This window comes from Varroa destructor, unplaced genomic scaffold (assembly GCF_002443255.2).
Source record: "Varroa destructor unplaced genomic scaffold, Vdes_3.0 BEIS01000003.1, whole genome shotgun sequence".
In the NCBI taxonomy this organism is placed as follows: domain Eukaryota; kingdom Metazoa; phylum Arthropoda; class Arachnida; order Mesostigmata; family Varroidae; genus Varroa; species Varroa destructor.
In genome coordinates this window covers 48,998,376-49,021,970 of record NW_019211456.1, presented here as the reverse complement: position 1 = coordinate 49,021,970, position 23,595 = coordinate 48,998,376, and the positions used below count along the sequence as shown (strand labels likewise).

The 23,595-nt window shown below is 40.8% G+C and overlaps 2 long non-coding RNA genes across 3 annotated transcripts in view; both read right to left on the bottom strand.

Moving 5' to 3' along the window:
- LOC147757078 (uncharacterized) overlaps positions 1-23,595 on the bottom strand; it is a 50,128-nt gene that overhangs the window by 21,103 nt on the left and 5,430 nt on the right. Inside the window, exons 2-3 of one of the 2 annotated variants that reach the window (XR_015324058.1) lie at positions 23,285-23,456; positions 1,642-1,912 (exon numbers count right to left, since the gene is read on the bottom strand). This is a non-coding gene — a long non-coding RNA (uncharacterized LOC147757078). Of the gene's footprint in view, positions 1-941; positions 1,913-23,284; positions 23,457-23,595 lie in introns of those variants that run through there. The other variant, XR_015324057.1, reaches the window with a different exon arrangement.
- Positions 7,107-15,431, bottom strand: LOC147757079 (uncharacterized). Its single transcript, XR_015324059.1, has 3 exons — positions 15,248-15,431; positions 9,674-10,552; positions 7,107-9,196 (listed from the first exon to the last, which is right to left on the bottom strand). It is a non-coding gene; the product is annotated as an uncharacterized LOC147757079 (long non-coding RNA).

Sequence of the window (23,595 nt, the reverse complement as noted above, 5' to 3'; positions counted from 1 at the left end):
CATGGTAGCTTTTGCTGTTGCTTTTGTTCACCCAGAAATATTACGTACGTAATTACAAGCGTGACAAAAGCCTCCTGGAAGTGAGCTTCGCTGTGCAATTCTATGTTCTTGCTTCTCATGATTCATTGATTAATAATAGATCGTTTTGCAAAATGCAATTTATGTTGTAAACGACACTGACGAACGTATGATATTACTGAGATGTGTTATGCGTTAGGTTTTTTCGGACAAGTAATGATGGTTTTTTTACTGCTTCTCGTCTTTGTATTTCGTTTTCTGATAATCTAATATAAGACACCATTGAGAAGTTTTTTTTTCTTTTTTTTTCTTAATTTTCAAGCCTCTTACCATTGTTCTGTCCAGAAAATCACAAAAGGTTTGCCTTTTCTTTAGGCTCTAGCGCTGGGTATGTCAAGTGATAAGAAACAGCATTTTCGACACTTATCATTTGTCTTTCACCTAGGATGCTGAACCAATCCTTAATGGCTGTCACATCCCAGAGAGTAATACCCAATAATGGCTTGGTAAGTTTAAAAATGCTATTTTCTCTCTAAACAATGTACTCCGCTAGATCACTATGATTTCGTCGAGGACCGGCTAGAACCGTTTCTGAAGCAGGACAATTGCTAGGTGTACGTATATACCTCCGCTATAGAATTTTCATAGTATATAGAATGAATATACAGAGTTACACGGTCAGCACTGAAACAAAAACATAACATATGAAATAAAGTAGCTGCTGGAAATGGGGTCTTTGCCACCTGACATACTTATCGTTCGAGGTTGATGGCAGTGGATTTGGAGACAAAAACAAAAAAGACCCTTCCAACGGTATACACAATACCGTATCATAACGTATATACATCAGTAAATAAAAAAAAAAACAATAGACGAAAGCTGCCTTTGTGTGACATCGCAAAATTTCATCTAATTATGTTTGTTATGCTAAATTTAGTGTAATCATCTGACACTCAATGTCAATTAAAGGTTATAATTTTTGCGAAAATATACTATTTTCGTACGAAAATATAAGACAGGTCAACTTCGACGTGACGTCCCGCCAAAAGCACTATACATTGATATGAGCTAACAATAGGGTAGACTTAATTATACTGCTTGGGAAAAACAGAAAGATAATAGTAAAGAATATGTAAAAATAAAAATCAACTTAAACTATTTACCCTGGAAGTTGTACTTGGTGTCTAAGCTACATCAATAGCAACACATATAATTCGAGTGTCAGCATTTCTGTTCTGCAAATTGATTAGAATACGTGTTGTTAAGTTTTACTATGAATAGTACCGCGTAATTTATTTACTGACACATGATCGTGTAATCCATCAATGATACAGGATAAATGAGGCATACGGATTGTAAATTTAGGCTTAGACAGGGACTCTAGTTCACATATACTCTTTTCCTAGATGCCACAAAATGGTTTACTTCGCTATTAACCTTAATAATATTACCTTTTCTTCTTTGATACGTCATTTCTCTTTAATTCTTTATCGTTCTGCTTATCTGGGCATCTTGTTGTTACTAGCTTGCGACAACGCTAAGATCTGAACCATCGTGTGGCATCATACTCTTTATTTACCATAGCAGCTACCATAGCAACGTATTTGAAGAGATGTGCATTACCCATTTAGACGACGGTCTACGCCGACGAGAGTTGGGATGGACGTCCATCTTCTCAGCCTGTTGTCGTTAATTATTTAGGTACTCCGCATCGTACTGAAGGTGTTTATCTGGCAACTAATTTATCAAGACGCCGATTGTAATGATATGCCCATCTTGATCTAAGGACGACGCAGATGTGTGAACGAGCGAATAGGATGTTCACATTTGCGAAGCGTTTCCGCTAATTGGCCCTTTTTCTGCACTCGACTGAGTCCTGAAGCTGGCACAAGTGCTGAACACCGAAAATACAAAAATATACAAAAAAAAAAAACTAATATATTATTTTTAAAAATGACAATTGCTCTACATTGGAGAAATGTTAATAAGTAGATAATTTGACGTAATTATAAATCGTATCCAAATCTCTCCAGTTACAGTATCACCTAAGTACATGGTATAATAAAGTATCATAACTGTCTCGTTGATAATTTTTTTCAAGGTCAAACAATTTTTCATAACGGTAAAAAAATGTGAGCTTTAACAATGTTCCATGAAAAAAGTACAAACAAAGAAAAAAAAAAAAAAAAAAACAGTTCACAATTTTAACCCGATTTTCGTCGTTCGTCCGATTGTCGTGTAATCCATTGAATGTATACAGGATTGCGAGAAACCCATCGGTCATACGAATTTGCATGAATGATTCAATAGAAAGAACTAATTTTTCATATCTCTTTATGGAACATGAGACTGTTTCGGTTACTTCGTGCATTTTAATTGTTTATAGCAATTTTTTAAATAACAGGAGCACACCCGACAGTAGAGCTCAGATCAGCTAACCTTTATGGATCGAGTACAGATATCGGCATGATCAATTGTTGTCAAAGATTGTTAAAGCAATCAGTTGAGTTTCTTTGTACGAGGCTAGAAAATCTTTCCATCCTTATCAGACCAATTTCCGAAATGACAGTGGCGTCTTATTCGTACGCGGTTACATGTTGGTTACGTATGCAGTGTAAAAATAAGATCTGACAACTGACAGATGACCTAACGGGTCAAAGACTACGAATGATTTCAAATCTTCATGCCTATATGAGCAATAATGTAACTGGGTATCGCATAAGACTAAATATCACTATATTCACTAATATCAACCCGTCAGGTTTCTTCTCGTAAATTTCTCGTCAGAACGTTTTCACAGACGGACATGACGACGGTATAGTTTATCGATCATTATTTGACTTGCAACGGTGTCATCACGTCTAAACTTGACTTCGTACCGATAAAAAACTTTGATGATTTTTTTAATTTCTTAACGATACGCTTATTTAACAAGAAAAAAAAAGGAAATACCGGAAGTAAGGCTGAAGGCCGATCAGACAAAACTACCTAGCCGTTTTACCAGCACCTGATTTAACGGCAAATCGAGCTTTTTACTGACTGAAAATCTATATATTTTCCTATTGTAGGCTAGCGCGGTTCGTGTCTATGACGCTACCTTTTGCTCCTTTTTTCGTCCTTCTACTTTATTTAAGATTTATTTCAACGTTACAGCTTAAGCATCTGACAGGCATTACAGGTAACAGAAGCAAAACGATGATACAACTATTTTGCCTCGGTCTGATTGGGGCAGAACGGTAGGCACCTGCTGGATTTCTATAAGCCAAAGAAGAATCTGTTGGGCGGTTGTCGTACTTAAGCTTATAATGATGCGGACTTATAATGCACGATACAGAGCTAAATGATTTCGAAACTTCTGGATACAGGCAGTAGCATATAAACACGGTATTACCTACTACTAATGAACTACAGCACGTTCGCAGTCACTGTTGAAGAATATATACATTTTAGGAGCATATATATACACATACCTTTCTCTCTTTCTTTCTCTACACGCGACGTCTCTCTTCCTCGGTTTGCCTGTTTTTAGGACGCGAAGTCATTGAGAATAGTGGGGAACTGTTTGTGAAAGAATTCTTTTGTTCAATGCTGCCTAGTGTACCTGAAGCAAGTGATATATGTACGCTAGTATGTATTTATGCTACCGTCGTTGCTCTTAGTGATTCTAAGTTTTGGTCCCACGCTGGCGCTCTCTCTTTCATCTTTTTATTTTTCTCGAGTTTAATCTCACGGTTCATTTCCGACTCAGCTGCCGGCCTGCCCCGGGCCGGGCCGGGCCGACCCGACGATCTTGAATTTGCATAACTGCACTTCTCTCTACAGCGCTGCGGCACCGGCGTTTAGCAAAGCTTTTCGGCTCGGCCTGAAATTGTCTGCGGCCTTGCATCTTTTCTCTCTGCGCCGTTTTTGTCTTGCGTTTAGAGATAAGATCGTTCAATGGCTCAAAACGAGCTCCCTGTCTTCTTTGAATCGATTTGGCCATCTGGGCAGTTGTTGATTTTATTCGACCAGATGCCCCTTGGCCCGAGATCTTGATGGGCACCCTGCTCATGACGTACCTCCTTACGGAAAGATTGCTTTTCATCGAGATATCATCAACACCTTACGTGAATTCGCCATACGAACAAACTGTGCAGTCGGCGATCCGTATGATTTTCGAGCAGATCTAGCCAAAATACACCGGGGGTACCTTGTCTCCAGATAATTCTGCAGCAAAAACTGTAGCTCATGAAACGTTTCGACCTATCAATTTTTTAAGTTTTCAGCGTGTAGAAGACATAATATTTGGTAACTTGTCAACTGTTTTATATACAGCGAATAACGGACATGGCGTTTAGTCTTCTTCCTCACTATACCTCATCTAACTAAAGCACGCTTTGATCATTCAATTTAGTTATCGTAGCGTCTTCCGAGAGTCGTACAGTAAATTTAGTGTAAATTTGTTTCTTTCTTCTTCTTTAGTAAATTTCTCGGTAAAACAACGAAGTGATATTACACAGGTTAACCTAAACAATAGGTCATGCGAGAAAAGCTTAGAGGTGCCGATTCATAAACATTTTATGAAACATATGTGCACAGCATGGACTAGGATGTTTGTAAGCCTACAGTAGGTTTCAATGTATTTATGCAGGCCGTTAAACAGATCACCATTTCCTAAGAGACACATTCAAACAATCTTGATGCAGAATATCGATACTTTTAAACTACTGAACTGGGTAGTAATATTGAATTTATAGAAATTTATACATGGCTTTCATGCTTATTAAACTATGTTGAATCAGCCCTGCCTAGGTATGACGCAGCATACGTCATTGACCATCAAGATATCGACTTCTTTAGACGATGCCATATATTCAAAAAGGAGCCCTTCTGCTCATCTGATTTAACCATACTTTATCTAACTGCAAAGATTTAGCGACGACTACTGAGATCAATCGTATATCGTTTACGCATAGCCTGAAAGCAGGCGCCTTACAACAAGAAATGCACATTTCTCACTAGATTTAGCATTAAAACCGACAAAAGGAACATACAAATCAATGAAAATTTCCTGTTCCAGCATTGCATATAAAGTCTTTCATCACTCACCATTGCCGACAAATTTGGCCGTCCTTGCCAATCCCAAAAAGTCCCGAAGAGGACTCTGCATGATTGCTTACCAGACTATTGCCAAACCAACCGTTCCAGCTGACAGGTACCACGATTTAGCTGGGGTCGGCGTCAGGCAAAGATTTGAAATAGAAATATTGATGCGAATAAAGAATACGAAAGCATATGCAATGAACTCACCCTCGGGGTTTGTCCCACCGTTGGCACATATCTAGTAAATGCGACGTCAAACGAAGAGTTTTACGAGTTTCCGCGTTTTCTTTCCTCGGTATTCTTTCGGCACAGATAGAACATTCAACGGATTTTTGCCGCGCCGGCAATAGACTTCGCTTCGTCTATCATTTGGCTTGTATTTCACGTCTATAGGTCCTATATAGAGGACATAACGATACAGATTGTGTATAGCTGCGGGTGGTGCCTCACGATGAGCTTCACCATCGAAAAAAAAAAAAAACAAGAAAACTAGAGCATCAAGAAGTTGCACTGAAAGTCTACGTATGCGTAAAAATGCAAATCGACCCGGCCAAACAAGTCGGCGAGAAGGAGAGGAAACAGGACAGAAAAAAAGAGCCTGTCGGGCAAAGCTGACGATTTTGAGGAGAATACATTCCGACATTGAAGCACGTCGCCAGAAAACGCAAAAGGCTTTCCTAATGCGGCAACATTGTTCAAGAAAGTCAATGAGAAAATAATAGGTTGAACTTGTGCACGTCTTTAAATGATGTCATTTATCTACCATAAGTCTGGTGTCCATAATTTGCAATACGCTGTGAAAAAAAAAAAGAATATAATAATCAAATAATAACAGTTTGATATAAAATACGGGTTGACTAAAGGGCGTACGAGTTAATTGTACGGTTATCTCGGATACCAGTTGACCATGCTAATGTGGCGCTCTAGTCAGCGTCGTCTAGCCGCAGCTATAGTCCCACTGATGTCATATTCTTCCTTTTATCCATGGCGGCTTTGAGTTAGTATTTGTTTTGACAATATCTGGACATAGGAAAGCTCCGCCATTGTCATTTTCTTTCATGCAAGCCTTGAATGCTGGCAGCTGGAAGTTTACCACCGCAACAGTTTTCAGAAATCTCACATAAACTTCACTGCAACTATGATCACACTGACTTTTCAGATTAGGTGTCATTATTGCTCATAACTTCTACAAATGTATCAATCCAGTAAGTAATGCTAAGTTTTGACCAGACGAGCACGGTAGCATTAAAAAATGTCTGTAATACTCTCGCCCTTCTAACGACAACAACAACGATCGTTTGATGCGTTCAACGTCGATACTTTATCAGAAGCTGCGTTACCATATCAGTCATCTCGATAAAAACAGACGAGAAATCTCCTCAGTCGTCAGCCTTCATCGCATAAAGATCCCGCTTGTCTTCTTCCCTCGACAAGGGTTGTTGAGATCCTCAGTTTTGCAAAACAGGTACTTTTGCTTTCGAATACCTGGCTTCAAAAGTGGGAGAAATCCCGTTGTTGTTATGGTCGTCATTGCCAACTGGTCAGTCAACAATTTGCAGTTGTTCCGAAAAGGAGCCGGATATGAGTAGTGCATTATCGCGGGACTCTTCGTGCATAGCGTACGCCCGATCAGCGTAATTTCGGCTTGTTCATTCAACGAAGAATCTGGATTGGACAAACGCTAGTAACATCGGGTCGGGTGCGTACCTAGATCATATATTGTAACTTACTGAGCGCGTACCTAAATCAAGCATGTTGAAGCGCCAGTTCAGTAAAAAATACATCATCATTATCGCTATTATTATTACGATTATCAATTATATATATATATATATATATATATTGAGTATGTTAAATAATATATTTTGTGTAATAAAGTTTCTCCGGCGTCAATAGTATACATAAATAAATGTAGATTTCACTAAGTGATACATTAGTTATGTTTCGCGAAAAAAACGAGACATACATGTTTATTATAAACTTATTGTAAATATTGATCTTCCTCGTTAGCTTTGTTATATTTACATTAAGCGAATTCTACGCCTTTTGTGTTTATTTGCAACTTCCAACTGATTTCGAAACAGAATATACAAAATTCAGCCAGTTACTGCCATGACTGCTACGACGAAAACCTTTTGGATCGTCTCTTTTCCGTTAAAAATAAATCTGTCTTTTTTAAACTAACAAGGGCATCAAAAGTAGACCTTTTTGCTAATTACTGTTCGTAGTTTATATAAGATTCTGGCTAGATCGAACCTAAAAGCACCCGCTTAAGCGGATCAGATAACAGGCAGCTGTTTGGTACATTCGCCTTCTAAAGCCTAGATTCTGGTGCTTAGGTTGTGGTTTGAAACTGATTCGAATATTACTTACGAACCAAGGTTTGCAGGGGCGTCTGGTGGATTTTGTAAATTTATTAGTCGCGTTTCAATTGATACTCGTGCGGAGTTTTCTTATTCGCCAGCCGTAATGCTCTCGTAAGTGGTCTTGCCCTCCTGTCTTACGGCGCCCGAGGTCGTGTGTTCGTGCTTAATTGTCCATCAGGGGCCGCTATTTTAGGCCCAGAAAGGCGGTCTGCATTTGACTGATCCGTTGTTTTACCTTTCTTTCCTCTAGTACTTCTCGTTTAGCGATTACGTTTCTAGTCGATGCTCGTCCTCGTTGGTTAACGGTCTTGCGCGGAAACAAGCACCTACCTTTTCCGCGAGTTTTCCTTCAACGAAGCGGCCAGTTATAGGGCAAACCAGTTCATTAACATGCGCTTGGCATCATCTTCGGCAACGCGACTACAACGTACGCATATTGGTGAAAGTACATTACCTATTATTATGTCCAGATGGCTGTAGAAGTTTCCGTGTCCCATCAGGATCTGGATCTGTTGATCCAGTCGGCGATTAATGGTATGTTGTCGCTCACTGTGACTCCCTATTTTCCGTGTGGTATCATCTCCCATTATAGGGAAGTCTTGGTATAGAGGAGCTACACATCCATAAAGTAACTACTAATGCGTTTAGATACGGTTTGTTATGTGGAACACTAGACTGAAGTTCATCCATAGCACTCCTCTTGGGAGCCTCCGAAACAATACGAGACACAACCTCTCGATTGCAGGCGAAATAAGAGCTAATGTAATTAGAAAACCCTACGATAAAAATGCCTTGCTTCTCAGAAAAACCTTTGCTTCTCAGGGATTTAAAGGAAAAGCGAATAAAGTGCGTTTTGCAATCTAGTCAAACAAAACGCTTTAATCGTACAAACACAATATGGAATCATACGGCGCGAAAAAAAAGAAAGAGAGCAAATAGCTGAAGAGTGCCGAATTGTAAACGTCCTTGCGTACTCGTACGGTGACTCTGACTTTTTGGACATCCATCCCTCAGCCGAGAGTACCCAAAGGATTGGCTGCAAGCTACGTGCCGAAAAGAATGATTACATGACGTCGTGCCGTACAATATTAATTATCGATGGAGGAAGTTAGCGCATTTCTATGTTGGAAAACAATTACGGCTTAATTTTTTGGTAAAAATTATGATTAACCTATGTAAAAGCTGTAACCTGAATTTCAAACAGGTTTGAATGCTTTGCCTGCTTCGCGATCCGCATTTAAACTTATCACTGGTTGTAAGGCTAGACTCTTGTAAAAAAAGTTTCTTTAACCTTCTATAGCTTTACGTAGATTGTGATAATAATTCACATAAACAAATTAGATTCAAAGCCAACTTTGAAACAACGCTAACAGTACGTTAAAAGTACCTTATAGTTTCGGGTTCATTATCCGATCAGTTCTATAGAAGAAATAAACTGTGTATGCGACATACATATACCCAAAGTGTTCGTCAAAGCTTCCAATAGCTAGGACGTTGAACCAATGCTGGCTAAAGTAAGTTCCTTACGACAGTTACTTATGCGTAAGTTTTCGGAAAGAAACGGCAGCGATTTGAATTCTGATCAGGTCCAAGACGAAATAGAGCAGGGATGACAATGCTGGGGAATGTATGGCTGACAAGGTCCTGATGGTCGGCCGGTCGTAAATGAGGTTGTGCGTGCTCGCGCATCTCTGTTTTGGACTTCATTTTGCGGCCGTAATATTTCCTAGCTTTGGGTAAACAACGCAGAACGCAAACATATTTGTAATGATAGCCGTTAAAATCTCTCTATTTTACTATAGTACTATAGATCTTCTCTTGTCGTCACGTCGATGCGGATACCTTTTAACTAAAACATACTACGGCTCAGACATGTGATGTTCTATGTTAATTATTATATAATTTCATTAAAAACAAGCTGAAATCAACTAATTTGATAACAAATCTTTAATATTAACTGTCCCAACTGGTTAATCCTATATATCTGTGGCCCCCTATTCAACCCTCTTTAACACGAAAACCTAACGAAGACTCAAAAGGAAGTTCCGTTGTTAACAAAAAAAAGCCCCCAAGCAGTGGCCGAATATTGATGGTTCGACAAAGCAAGCTAACATATCAATATTATTATACAATATTATTTTAACTAAATAGCATATAAAGTGCTTTCTTATTCTAAAGATAAGGTAATATAAACACATGCTACATACATCTTTAGATGCGCACATATTTCACAAAGCTTCCTGAATTTTGGATACTGGATGTGGTATGTCACCAATGTCTTAACTCGTTGAATTTGTTGCACCTAATTTCTCTTTGCTTTCAATCTCGACTTTCGCCCTTGCACCATACCCCTATTACCGCTTGGTGGCTCGCACCCGTTAGGGGTCAACAACTCCTGCAGGACAGTCGCCGTTAGATCGCTGGTCACTTGAAAAACTGGGGGTTTGTAATCGGGTAATTGGCGCTGACTAGAGCGTCAGAAGGCAGATTCGGACTTCGCGTTCATCGCGAAATGGTATGGTTGGATGCTCTTCGTGAAAAACCGTTGCAGTCACCGGGTTCCATCGGGTTACTTTTGGGGGACTGTTAGCGCGCGGCCAGTAGCTGTAGTAGGAGCATAGCCCAACAAGTCGAACATTTGCCCCGAGAACACCGCCGATTCGACCCTTATTTTTTTCTCTGCATGTAGTAAAATGCCAACTCCGTAATGCAATGGTTCCGGGCAAATAAGAAGTGACCAACAATCTGGGCATTTGCTTGCCACAAAGTGGCTTGCCGAAGTGGGCTCCGAGAAGCGAAGCGAAGAAAGGTTGCAACGTACGCGTGCGTTACGTGGGGTCCTTGCGCAGTGTCGACACGACTGGCTAGCTGTGAACTAAGCGACAGGGCTCTGCGAGGAGCGTTGACTTGTGTTCATTTTGTGTGGACTGTTCCCATATATTTCCCGAGACCTTTTCCGAGCCCGTGTTGGCTTTTGGCCAACAAAGAGCGAAGGATTTGTTTAGAGGTGGCTACTACCGCAACCACCGTTACTGCTGTTGATGCCGGAAGAACGCGTTTTCTACAGTGAGTGGGCTTCAAACGGTCTGACGATGACAGCACAGTGCGGACACCGATCGAGAAAAGTGAGATGGGGGACAAAGTGAAAATCAGGTAAAATACGAAAACTACGTAAACTCTTTCCCAGAGATTTGTGCAACCGAGAAGAACGGATGATGAGGTCGCATAGAAAGGAAATTACGGTTATTCAAAAAAAACTACGTAAAAAGCCTGTGTATACATTCTCGTACCCAGTTCGTCAGAATATACAAAGTAGATTGTAAAAGAAATTGGCAAAAAACTATTGCTGCAGTGTAGTGTCCAGTGGTCGATCTCAGTTTATACTCGCTACTGTTTTCTAGACTGTAGCCATGCATTTGATCTAATAACAGCAGCTCCATGATTTTAAAGTACAAAAAATGAACCAACTGTGTCACCGTCTTCTCGGGACATTCGTAAGCTAACGCACAAAAGGCAATAGGTTCTTTTAGTTCGTAAATAAAAAACATTATGTAATACATAACGTACGTAACGTACACATGGATGCGCGTACGTAAAATGCATTTCCACTTTATCTTCTACCCGGTGTATAAAATAATACTTTAAACCAACATGCTGAAATTAAATTTTCCTTTATCGTATCAGATATTATTAGAAAATATTTCTTCTAGTCGTAACTCTATACATACTTTCTGAGAAGATTCGAATAACTTCGTACGTTAAATAGGATCCTCTGGCAGGATTTTTGTTGTTGAAAGTCCATCACGAAAATTGGGGTCCCATGACCTCCAAGTAATGGAACCACAAAGGTACATAGACCCAATATATAAGATGTTCAAATGAAGTTTAGAAATAAATGTAATAGCACACATACCATATTCTGAAGTAATAATAATAAACCTTACAGCTATTACTTTCGAAGATCTCAAAAACGACCCCAACGCATGATTTTTTGTATTAGCGTGACCCATTCTTTATGACGAAAAAGCTCTATCGCGGAAACCCGTTGTCATGTTTCAAAATTCGAATTACATCTTAGACATAGATATATAAACAAATAGGCTTAGCACTAGATGGCATGAATTACGTCTGTCCTTTTTATACTGCGGGCATCGTGTAGGTCGGTCTTGCAATTAGGCCGGCAAATAAAGAAGCTATGCGTAGCTTGTCATAGACACTACCACGTAATGCCAAGCCCATGTTGTGACGCAGAATATGCTGTTCTTAAGCGTGTCAAATAAATTAATTTTTACTCAGATTTGACATTTGAGCGTTTACTTATCTTTCAATTTAGTAACGGACACGTCTGCCGTCGCTCGATGGTGACAGTGTGTTTACTAACTTACTGTTAATGGTTTTGATAGAAACACGTCCTAACAAAGGTTTCTTTTGGTGTTTAATTCAAAATAGTCTGAATCAGGTTTTTTCACAATAGTTTAGAACAAATGCCACACTGACTATTGTTCTTGTGAGAAATAGCTTCCTCATAATCTTTGCCATATTTTTATGTTAAATTATGCTTACTCATCGATATTATTACTATATGACTTAAAGCGCTATATATTATCCATAATAAAATCTTGTTATTAGTGTTTTCGTTATCCTTCCATCGTTTTGTCATGACAACGTTATTAGAAGTAAAGAGAAAGCACTACTAATTCGAAATAAAGACATTCTAGCTGAGTGAGAAACGGTGGACCTAAAAGATTGTGCGGATTCAAAGGAAGAATAGTCCGATAAAGTCGAAGGTTGAAGGATTTGTACTGATTAATAGTTGGCCACTGACATCTCATACACTTACTTTGGTTGGGTCCGCTGCTTCAGTCTTCGATCTCTGAATGGAGGCTGCAAGCCCTAGCCACTACAGACATAATGGCCGCTGTAGACAAACGCACGAAGACAGGAATCTTCATAGAGAGATAAAAGAAAGGAAGGAGTAGGCAGAAGTAAACCGCGAAAACGAACGACAAACGTAAAAGGTTCAAAGAAGAAATAAGAAACCAACGAATCCTCAAGAACTGAATTCTATGGAGTTCGACCGAACGAATTGATGCAGTCATTGCCTTGCCGTAGCAAAGCCTTTCACTGTTTCCTCTCTGTTTTCGCTGGTCAATCGATCACCCAAAAACAAAGTAGCGGAAATCTTCCTTCAAAGGCAGCGGAGTCACTTTCGACCAGGCCAAGTCGCCTCTATGGAGTCGGCCACAGCCGGAACGCATCAGCAGGAGCCTACCACTGTCCAACAGCCGGCCAGTAAACGGCTCTAGTGTCGGCAATAGCCACGGATATATGGTCGTGCGCTTCTACTACCCTTGCGTTCCTCACTTCGACGTTGCCAGCAGGCTTCGGTCGCCTGCACCTCTATTACCACGTCACACGGAAAGCTACCGTTTCTAATACTATCGACACGTACAAGAGAAGAAGCCGACGGAGACATGACGACGAATCAGTGTGCCTTATGCGCCTTGTCTTTTCATGACGGCAATCGAAAACGGACGAACGCCAGAACCATATTACGAATTATATTGTCTATTTATTCTCTGGCCTGCAGAGCAGAAGGGATGTATTAAAGCTAGCGAGCGATCGACTTACTGACTGCGACTTTGCCCGCCTGCCTGCCTGCCTGCCTGCTTGGCTGGCCGCGTCCTCGTCGTCGGTAGAACTTTCCCCGGGCAGACGACTAGTTTTTATCAATGAGTTAATTTTTATTAGGCAAGTTGGTGCCAGATAATGCTCGATACTGCACTGAAGCGTGTCTGACTAAAACAGACCAAGTGAAAGATAAGTCTCGAACGGCGGAAAAGGCATAAAAGGAAGAATAGAAAGCGTTTCGAGAGCACATAAGAATCAAATAAATAATCAGACAACAAAAAATGATTGACGGCTGTCGAGCCCGCTCTATAATTCCATTCCAGCGAGGAAGAATTGACAGTTGCCTTAGGAAGTATTAATCTGAGAAGACATTGCAGGTGCATGTAGGTTAATAAATTGCTTCGATTTAGGCAGGTGACTTCTTATAGTCAACTGAAAAGGCAGGCCATTGAGCGGGGAATACTCTCTAGCCTGTATCACGCCACAAAACACACGCTTAGAAAATCTACCTTGTTAAAGTTGCCGTTACCTCGTCTACAATGAATGAACAAGTGGAGTCTCTCGCGACCGAACCCTTTACAGCAGTCAGAAAAGAACTGATAACACTCTCACTTCTACGAGTACCAAGTACAACTTTCGAGAACTTAGTGCTATAGCACAGCAGAAGTTAAATAAACCCGTTCGAACAACCAGTGGTTGAACGAACGAGTGCAGCTTATACAAGGAGCTATGAAAAAGATTTTTGTTACTGTTGTAAAAATGGTAAACGAAAAGCTATTTCTGGATGTTGGATATTTAGGTCTATCAAAATCATCTGCACTACAAAGTAGCACTTTGCTAAAAACGAAATTCAAAATAAATATTTCCGTACTAGAAGAAAGCACGAAGTGACTCACGAAGCTTCTGTACCATATAGTCACCCTTTTCTTCACCCACATATATAAGCATGTAATTGGCCCTTGATGCCTATCATTATGAAGAGGCAGGACCGTTAAATATGTCTTAGTATTATATAAGTTCGGCTTTACTATTAGTTTAATTCGTTTCAACAGTCGACTATTTCCTGACGGCGTCAATGTTTATATACCAACTGTAGCAGTTTTTCTGCTCGGTTGATAATGCTCTGCCAGTTGGTATGTGGCTATCAAACGGCAGTCGATCACACGTGGGCTGTAGAATTAAAGGAAGGAATTTTATAGCTCCATGTCTAGTCGACAAACCGCGTAAAAATTCGGCCGAAACAGAGGTCATAAGAAGAAAACTAAGCGATAGACATGCAGGTTAAAATTGAAACTGCACAAATCCATTTTAAGCACTCAACGAATTTGTCCAGTAAATAATAATGGCTATAGTTAGCATCAGTATTGAGTAGAATGTATTGAAGATAAACGAAAAGTGGCCGATCAGCATGAACGTTTTAGTAGGGCCAGAACTCAAGGGAGTTAGGCTCGAAAAGTGCGGCCACAAAGTATAACAGACAGCTAGATTTATGGCGGGTTGGTGATATGGCTTTAAAAGCCTCTGTCTGGCACTGGAAAGGAGGACACCATCACAGGCAGATCAGGACCCTGAAAAACCCACCTTTAAACTTTGGTCGCCGCCGTACCTCCTGTGCATCTGCAACTGATAGCCGATTAAGCACAGAAAAACAATACTATAATGATGTAACGGCGCCAGACAAAACATCTTTTCGAGCGACAGGAATAAATGTCGAACCTTTTGTTGATCTCCAGAATCAACGGGGTGACCGATCCCCTGAACTCGAACAGGTTCTAGTGCCACGATTTTGTATGCATGACATTCAGAACACATTACAGCCGATTAGCGAACCCCGCTGAACGAATGATGTTCCATATTGCGCCAGATGTGTAACAAAGGTATTCTATTGTACAATCCGAATCAGCGGTACGTGTTCTCAGTCTTCGCAACTTAACGACTCATGAAAGAAATGCGTAAATGTTACTAGAGCAATCACAGGCGCCTATCACGAAGAACAATGCATTGATGTTTCTTAAAAAATCATTCATCAATCTCTACAAATATTTATATATAAATTCGTACACATCTTATTGGTTTACTTTTTACTCTTACAGTTGATATCATTGATCACAACCTTCATCCAGGCTTGGGCGCACTCTATACGGACTTACGGAGATTTCGGTATCCTGTTGGATCTCAACTTTTCTGACTTTGGGAAGAAACGACATATTATGCCCTGACGCGGTCAGAACTACATGTTTCCAGTTAGCATCAAAAGCAAACTATATACCGAGCTGTTAAAAACATTACTGTTATTACATTGATGAATTCGTCTGCTTGGAGGTAGTTACGAAACATTTCATCATTGAAAATACCAATACTGTTGTAAACAATTGTGCTTTCTAGTTATGTTGTCAAAAGCGCAATGGCCGTTTGAAAGCTTGCCAGAGGGGCGACGCTTCGCGCCTTAGAAAATATAATGAGAGTCAATTTAATATTGTTTGTTTAAATTCGTTTTGTGTAGTTTTGACTGCTGCTTCATAGTATGAAACAGGGAAAAATGACATAAACGTAGAAAAACAACGAATTTCCTTCAGTAATGTTATAAATCCTCCGATTAATCGAATATTTACACAGTTGAACACTATTCAAATCTACTTGGTAGTTCTTGTAAGTTAATGTTTGTACGCGAATTCAATTATACCCAACTTACGCTTACGTAAGTTAAGGCATAAGTGCAAAGATACGATGGCCAGGACTGATGAGAGCGAGGAGTGGGATGAGTGGACTTCAAATTTAGTTGTGGGAACTACAGAATAATGAGTGAAATATATCTGAATTGATTCCGGCTTAATCAGTGCTTATCTATTCAAGTGTCGGGTGATTTTAGTGAGATGTCAAACGCGTTATATATAAGCGCATGATGAAGCGGATCATGCAGAGCTTCACTGATTGAAAAAAACATATGATTTTTACGAGAAGAGGTCAAGGCGCCCCTTCTTCATTTTCTGGTACAAGCTAGCGCACCTATAAATCTCTATCTTTAATGTGTAATTTTTCGCAAAGCCACTGTCACAGAAAAGTATAAGGAAATACACCATTTCATATGACTGATTAAACTGGCGAAGGAAATCTGTGAAGTTCAAGTCGTCAACGTATACGAGAAAGATAATAAAGCGTTCCAATGGAGGACGAGAAACGGAGAAAAGGATCTATAAGTGTCTATATCTCAGGCATACTAAGTTAGATTTCAGTTTATCGCATTTAATCGTGAACGTAAAAACAAATTGTTATCGATTGAATCGCATTGAAAGCTAAACGAGCTTCCACAGCAGACTCGTTAGCATACTAACTAATGTGTGTGTTCCGGGAGCATCTTTCTAACTAAAAAAGCATCGATGGTAATCTTTTTTTAATATAAACAAAATCTCCAAAGAGGAAGACTGCTGTTCTTTTTGTTATTCCTACACAGCTGCCTGCATGTGTTCTGTGATGTAATACATACATAACGTTTATACACTGTTAATGGTATACGTTTAAGAGCACGTTTCTATAGAAGTACATAACAGAAAAGAATATGTGAGTGATATGTTATCAGCTCATTCATAGCCTTTCACACACATGTCACCTAAGTTGTAACATTCATAGCTTTAGAATTCTAAAAGCTCACGACATAAGAGCTTAGTCTGCCAAATATTTAGTGTGTCAGGCTTTCAAGCGAAGTCATGCGGGCAACTACCTGCATGGTATTTATTATAGTTCTCCACATCTGCTACAAATACACCCCTGATTAGACTCATGAAAGCGTTCGTCCGTACATAATTTCTAATGGAAGCTATAGATTTCGAAACGGGTAATAACACGAGGGTTTGTTCAGTCCGGCTCCTTCCGGCCATTGCCTCTTATCACTACCATTCCGTAAAATTCGTTGTCTCTTCTAGCGATCTTGCGCTCTCACGTGTTAAAGCGTTTGCTAAAGGCCTCGGTTGCCAGGACTCCGAAGCGAGATCTCAGATCTTCGATGAGGGGACGGGGCGTCTCCAAGGAAGTGACCTAGTCAGTGCGTTTCGGGTTACGACGAAGACCCAAAGCACGCTCCAGGAAGGAGGTCTTCACTCAGCTGAGTAATTCGAGAATTTCTACTGTAAGGTCCTCGTAAATTATATTACCCCCCCCCCCCCCCAAGTCGACGCCACTCTCTGATCAAATAGACGAGGCGCAGTCACGAGGAAGAAACAGTTTGCGGTCCTGATCGCAAATGACGTGGTCAGTGCTTTTTACATTTTTTTGTAGTCTGTGAAATGAAGTTCGGACCATTAAAGCAGATGAGTAGCCCAAGATACGGAAATCTAGTGACGTACTGAAGAAGATGTCTGGCGAGAAACGGTGCATTACCGGCCGCGATCGTGCGTTCTTTTCTGAACCTTACGCCTTCCGTTTCATCCAAGATGGCCCTTAGTTCTCAATTCCGTTACTGCTATGTATTTTCTAATGGCTGACCCTGAAAACGCTCATGCGCATCCGAAAATGTAATGAACATTCTTCAGCACTAAGAACGCGTTTGACTTGATTCCTTAATTGGGCTGCGGGCTTGAAACTACTCTGGCATTACTTTAAGGCGTCCATTCTTCCTCGCCGGAATCCTTTACAGTGCAGTACCACAGTGCTGTATACCTTTGCTACCGCTGCTTAGCGTAGCTGCGAATTTAGCCTAGTCCGTAGTCTCTGGCTCCGTGCTGAAGATTTTGACAAATATTATGTCTCCGTACCCATCACCTACTACTGAGCATTCTCCTATAGGCTACCTGGGGAGGAGCCCGGCAGGAGTTCAGCAATCCCTGCGCTTAGCGCTATTGAGGCATCCCATTGCATCCGTCGGTCAAGACCCTCCGGACCAGGGCCTGCTACGCTTAAAATCTGTAAAGGCCATAGATATCCAAGTCATCTGCGTAGATGATTATCTCAATGAGGTTTTTTCGACTCCTTATTCCATCACGACAGAAAAAAGGGGCCTCAGATTATTACCTTAGGTCAAGCCTATTGTTTGGAAAAAGGAAAGCAGGTCTACAACTCTGTAATCTATGCTTACCTTCTCCTGTAGAATCGGAACCAGCAAAGTGAGCACATTACGTAGCACACCCACGTACGGCAGGATCCGCAGAACTAAATCTCTGCGTGCTGTGTCAAATGCGGCCTTAGAATAAACGGATGTTATTGAATGCTTCTTTAACATTGGCTCTTAAAACATTATATGTTACTTCCGTCGAACGACCCATCTAAAATTCGTTTTGTTTTTTCTGCATAGTTTTCAGGCTCTTTAAGAAGGCGAATAGAAGGAGTCCCTTGGACATCTGACCGGCGAAGAGCGATTAGAACCCGCTTTTCTTAACAATTTTGTGCCAGTTGGCTTACCTTTGCCTTTGAGAATCACTAATAGCGCAGCATTTTTTCACTAAGCTGGCACAGTGTTAGCATACAGGTAGGTGTCCATTAAGGAATGAAATACAGCAAAAAGCCAGAACAAGGGCACTGGTGAGGCGCTTACTGCGGTCCCCATCCGGGCTTGGGGCTCTTTTATTCTGTAAGCTATCGAGGCCTTGCAGCATCTTTGTCCTCTCAGACACGGCTCTGCCGTGAGCTCCTCATTACGGACCGCAGAAAGCGATGGCGCCGTATGAGGAACAGTATCATCATCGTGATCAAACCAGCGAAGTAATCAATCAATGCAGTTAAGCTTAGGGGATATTTGGTCAAGCTATGGCGTGTTAGTCATTCGTATGATTGCTGCTCGTCGTCCGCTATTTCTCGACGTTCTGACATCTCTAAATGTTTCGTCCGTTATGTAGCGTATTTTCGCTCGCAGACATTCTCGAGGGTAAACTGCAGGCTACATTTCCGTCAGCGATATAAGAGTGTTCTTTTGTGGGCTTTTCGATCAAGGCGATATAGACCGTCGAATTAGGGTCTGTGCTTCTTGAAGATAGCGAGCCGGACGAATGATTATAGGATTTAGACAAACTGTTGCGTATAATGCTTTATGTTGATGCCATTAGTACACTGAGTGCATGAGTTCGCGTGTTCGCTTTCGGAAGCTTTCCGCGTCCAGGCGGCGTAGAAAGGCTTGGCTTCGTGGTTATCTCGAATAACATTCGCTTCACACACATTAACTTCTAAGCTTCCAGCGTGGCCCTTGAATATCAGCACCACTTTGGGATGATTGTCCAGTAACTACAGTAACTAAACAAATGCGCCCCGAGGCTTTGATAGGAAATTTTTATCGATCTACGCGAGTGTTAAAATTACCAGCTATGATTAAGGAAAAGGTCGAAGGAAGCAACAGTGCTTGCAGGCGATTGGTGAACTTCTCTATAAGCACGCATGTTGACTCTGATTTAGTGGGGCAGACATAAGTCGCGACTGAGACGGTTCCATTGAAACGTCCAAGACTCAAGCTGGGCAGTTCACGGTGTAAAAACCGAGAATATCAAATGAGCTAGTCACGCTGGTTTCCATCAAGACCAGGGCGTCGACTTTCTTCTCGGCTTGAGAAGCGCTAAGGCTTTAGCATCCACAGGGCATTTTTTAGTTTTCGCTGAGGTCTGACCCCGTTGAGTACTCTGCGATCAATGCCCGATGTAATCGCTGTGGCGTTGACAAGAGCTGCCGCGTTTCGAGGGCGTCAACTGATCGGCCACTGCTGCGAGGTTCTGATTCACAAACTCATCGATCGTCGGAGCGCGCGGTTGAAGGGGTACCTGTTCAGGACCATTAACACGCCCGAGGGTGCTATACGCAAACCACACGGCTTGAGGATTTTGTACGTGAGGCTGACCTGGTTGTTCGGCTACCACGCCTTCAGTGGCTGACGGTGTAGCCGAGAAGAAAGGGATCGTGTATGGGCGTTCCTCGAGGCATGGCTGATTCTGATCTGCTGCTCTACTATACTCCTCTGTGCTTGATCTTCTCAATTTTCGCATTAAAATAAAGTTTAATTTCTCTTGCGATGCTAATTTTTTATGCTACATCGCTTAAGCAGTCATATCGAATGCTCTCAGCAGCTGGGCACTAAGTGATGGTGAGAGGCACATGAGAAAAAGTGACACTCCCTTTGGCTGCCCCCTTCAAGAAGGTATGCTTCATCACTCCGGAATTTCAACCAAAAAAGAGGGCGGATAACATGTAGACCTCCGACTCCGGCTTCTATATTGCTCTTTCTACTATCGTAATGTACTTTTTTTAAAAAAGATGTTTAAATTCCGCACTTAAATGGTGTCTTGTACTTGGACTTGAAAATAAATGAAACAAACTGTGTTTTTTATTCTGCGTGTACGATTACTGCTAACGTGTCGCTTATGGTACTCATGTATACGTCAGTGTCGGGTGCTACACTCCTGACGCCCATAATTGGTGCTGCGCGGACTAATACAAGCATCTCCTTGAGCAGAAGCTTTTTCCGGATCAGGCAGGTATGACAGGCAAAGGTCTAAAAAAATTGCCCGTTTCGCTATCTACTGCTGAGATCGATTACACCTGCTTCTCTTATAGATGGGTCACTCGTTTTCCAAAATCACTATACGGTAAAACAGGAACGGCAAACAATTGTTCGATTTTTCAACTCACGCGAGCACGTACCCAGAAACGTGAGGAAATGTTCTGTCAACGAGTTTGCTGTTCGTGCACCGCCACGCTCCATCTTGATTTGATGAACGACTCTATCGTCAGGCCACGTCGATCACTAGTTCTACAGGTCACATGGGACCCCGAGAATAATACCCATTACACTTAAGACAAACACCCGTACTGCTTAAACGGCGTTCTTCCAGCGCGCTGGAAGTGTTTGTTAGAAATATCTGCCAGCTGTTATTATTATTGTTACTGGAACGCCTAAGCCACTCACCGGCTTCTGTTGTTGGCAAAAGCTTTCTGCAGCCATTTGCGTTGTCTTAGCTTTTACATTAAAATTATTTTTCGGGTAAAGAAGTATGAACAGAAATAATTCCTTCTCACAGTATCTAACCTATGCTAATGACACGATTCATTCTACGCGTGTCTTCATTGAAGGCATATCGTTCTAAAGCAAACTGATTTCGTAAACTTACGATACGTTCCAAACTGAGATTTTGTTTCTGTCCACATCTCCGATGTCCCAGTAGAATCCGTTGTTTTGAACATTTTCGGAGATGGTTATAAGTATATCAGCATTGAGCTTTTATCACTGTTTGTGAAATCTTCTAAGATATCCATATTGTCATTCCTCTCCGTCGTTGCTGTTCGGTTCTTCGTTGTGTGGAAAGTATGTGGGTTAATTTGGATTTTTACGGCCGTTAGGCAAAATCATAGCTAGACGTGCTCATTATATACCAGACTAAATAAGACTCAATATATTCCTCGCTCAAGCCACGACTTTTATGGAGCTGTATTATGTGTAGGGAGCGAACCCTCGTAAGGCAGCGGAAGGTCTATTTTACGGCTTGCGCCGCGATGGAGTCGGCGACATCTCGTAAATATTGACGAACTGTCGCCCATCATTAGTCGGACACATTCGTTTAGCAAAGTTAGAACTTTAAACTTGTATGAGGCCTTCTGTGATATATTAACCTAATCATAGACTATGTATTAGCCTAGTCATGGACGAGTCTATCCTTTGGCAATCATAATTACGCTCAATAGCACTTTCCTCCCGTCCGCTTAATTTCGGTATAATAAATCGAACTTACAAATACCACCTTATAGCTCACGCTCTGACAGCCTGAGCCTGTCGTGTGGATTATGTTGCAGTAATTTTCGAAAATGACCATTGTTATTTGCCACAGGCCAAAACCGTCGCTGTAAAGAGCGGTAAAAATCACTGTATCTGGGACGGCTACTTTAAGGTACTACTTCCCTTCAGCTTGAGATTTGTATATTAAACCGTCGTCCCATTAGCATTCGAACCCATATGGCATGTTAATTAGCAATTTTGTTTAGGATAATTGGATTTTGTGTGCGACGACGTACACAAAAGTTAGCATCATTGTTATTATTAGGGTAACGCATTGACAAAGGAAGTATTTATTTAGTTCCTTACATGCTATGTATACCTGAGTTTGATTCGCGAATCGTTCTTCGACCACATTTATATTTCGATAATTACGACCATTTATATATATATATATATATTGCGCTAATTATTCCTAAGGGTATCAGGAAGTTTTCAGCCAGCATCCACATAAGATCTATAAATAGGCTTATTGATCCTCTAGGGGAGCCAGCGAGTTTCTTTGCACTGTATCTAAAGGGAGCTAAGGCGCCGAGTAGATGCAACACGCTAACAATTGGGCTTGATTTAAACAGGAAACAAATTAGCAAGAGCCTTGTAATCTACATTCCGACACGAATATGAGAATTCCTATGAGCGGAAAGGGGCAATTTCAAAGGAACAGGGGGTAGCTTGTTATAAGCCAAAGAGTAGATTCGCAATAGGTAGGGTATAAACTTATTATTTTCTCCACGACATACCAGGACCAATCTCTCATTGACGCTTAGCACCTTGCCTAACCTACACAATAATTACAATTAAGTGTTTGTACCGTATCAACTTGGTTAGTTACTACATATCATTATATCAGGAATTTTGTTTCGATAATCTCCAAACAGTTCCCAATACAAATCACTTGATCTAACGGGTATTGGTGCTAGGGGGGTTTGCATGCTACCAAAGTGCTGTTTATTAAATCATAAACTTTGTTAGAACAGGTGTTTATCTTGTATTGAATTGTAAATAGTACATTTAAAGCCCAGTATTAAATGCTTTTATTTAGGTAGAGGTTGATGTTACAACAAAGAACTTTCGTTAGTATCATAGAGAAAAAGAAATCGTAAGCTATTTCTAACAAAAGAACCTTACCTATTTATATGTAAAAGATGGGTTTCTGTCTTGTATGGTGCTTTGTCGCGTGCGTAAGTGGCAGAGGACATTTCTGACTTAGTAATAACAAGAAATGCGTAAACATTTTCTGTTGAGTATTAAGGTTATCAAGAATCTACATCCACGAGTAGGTCAGCTTGTCATAAGAGATACATTTATAGACAAGGTGACGTTATGTTAATAGATAGCAGTGCCCACAAAAATAGGTATAAAGTACTCATTTAAATAATCGATTTATTACCGACTTTGTCGTCTTTTATAAGGTATTGCTGTTACAGGGAAATTACTAATTAATACTTACATTAAATAGAAACGGCGTGCAGTTGAAGGGTAGCAGAGTTTAAAGACAAGGGCGCGATTGTAGGTCGTAGGCGTTGGCCCAAAATGGAAGTTACAAAGCGTGTCGAATGAATCTCTAATGTCATATCCTCGACACAGCGCAGATTATAATGTAGAAAAGGAAGCCGCCCTACCTGACCAAGTCAAAGCCAATAATAAAAGAATAATTAATGGATTCGGTCCTTTTAGGTTTGAAGTTAGGTTATACGAAATACTCGTAGAACATGCAATTGTTTATTCCTTTAAAGTAAAACTTTTGTATATATTTCTGTT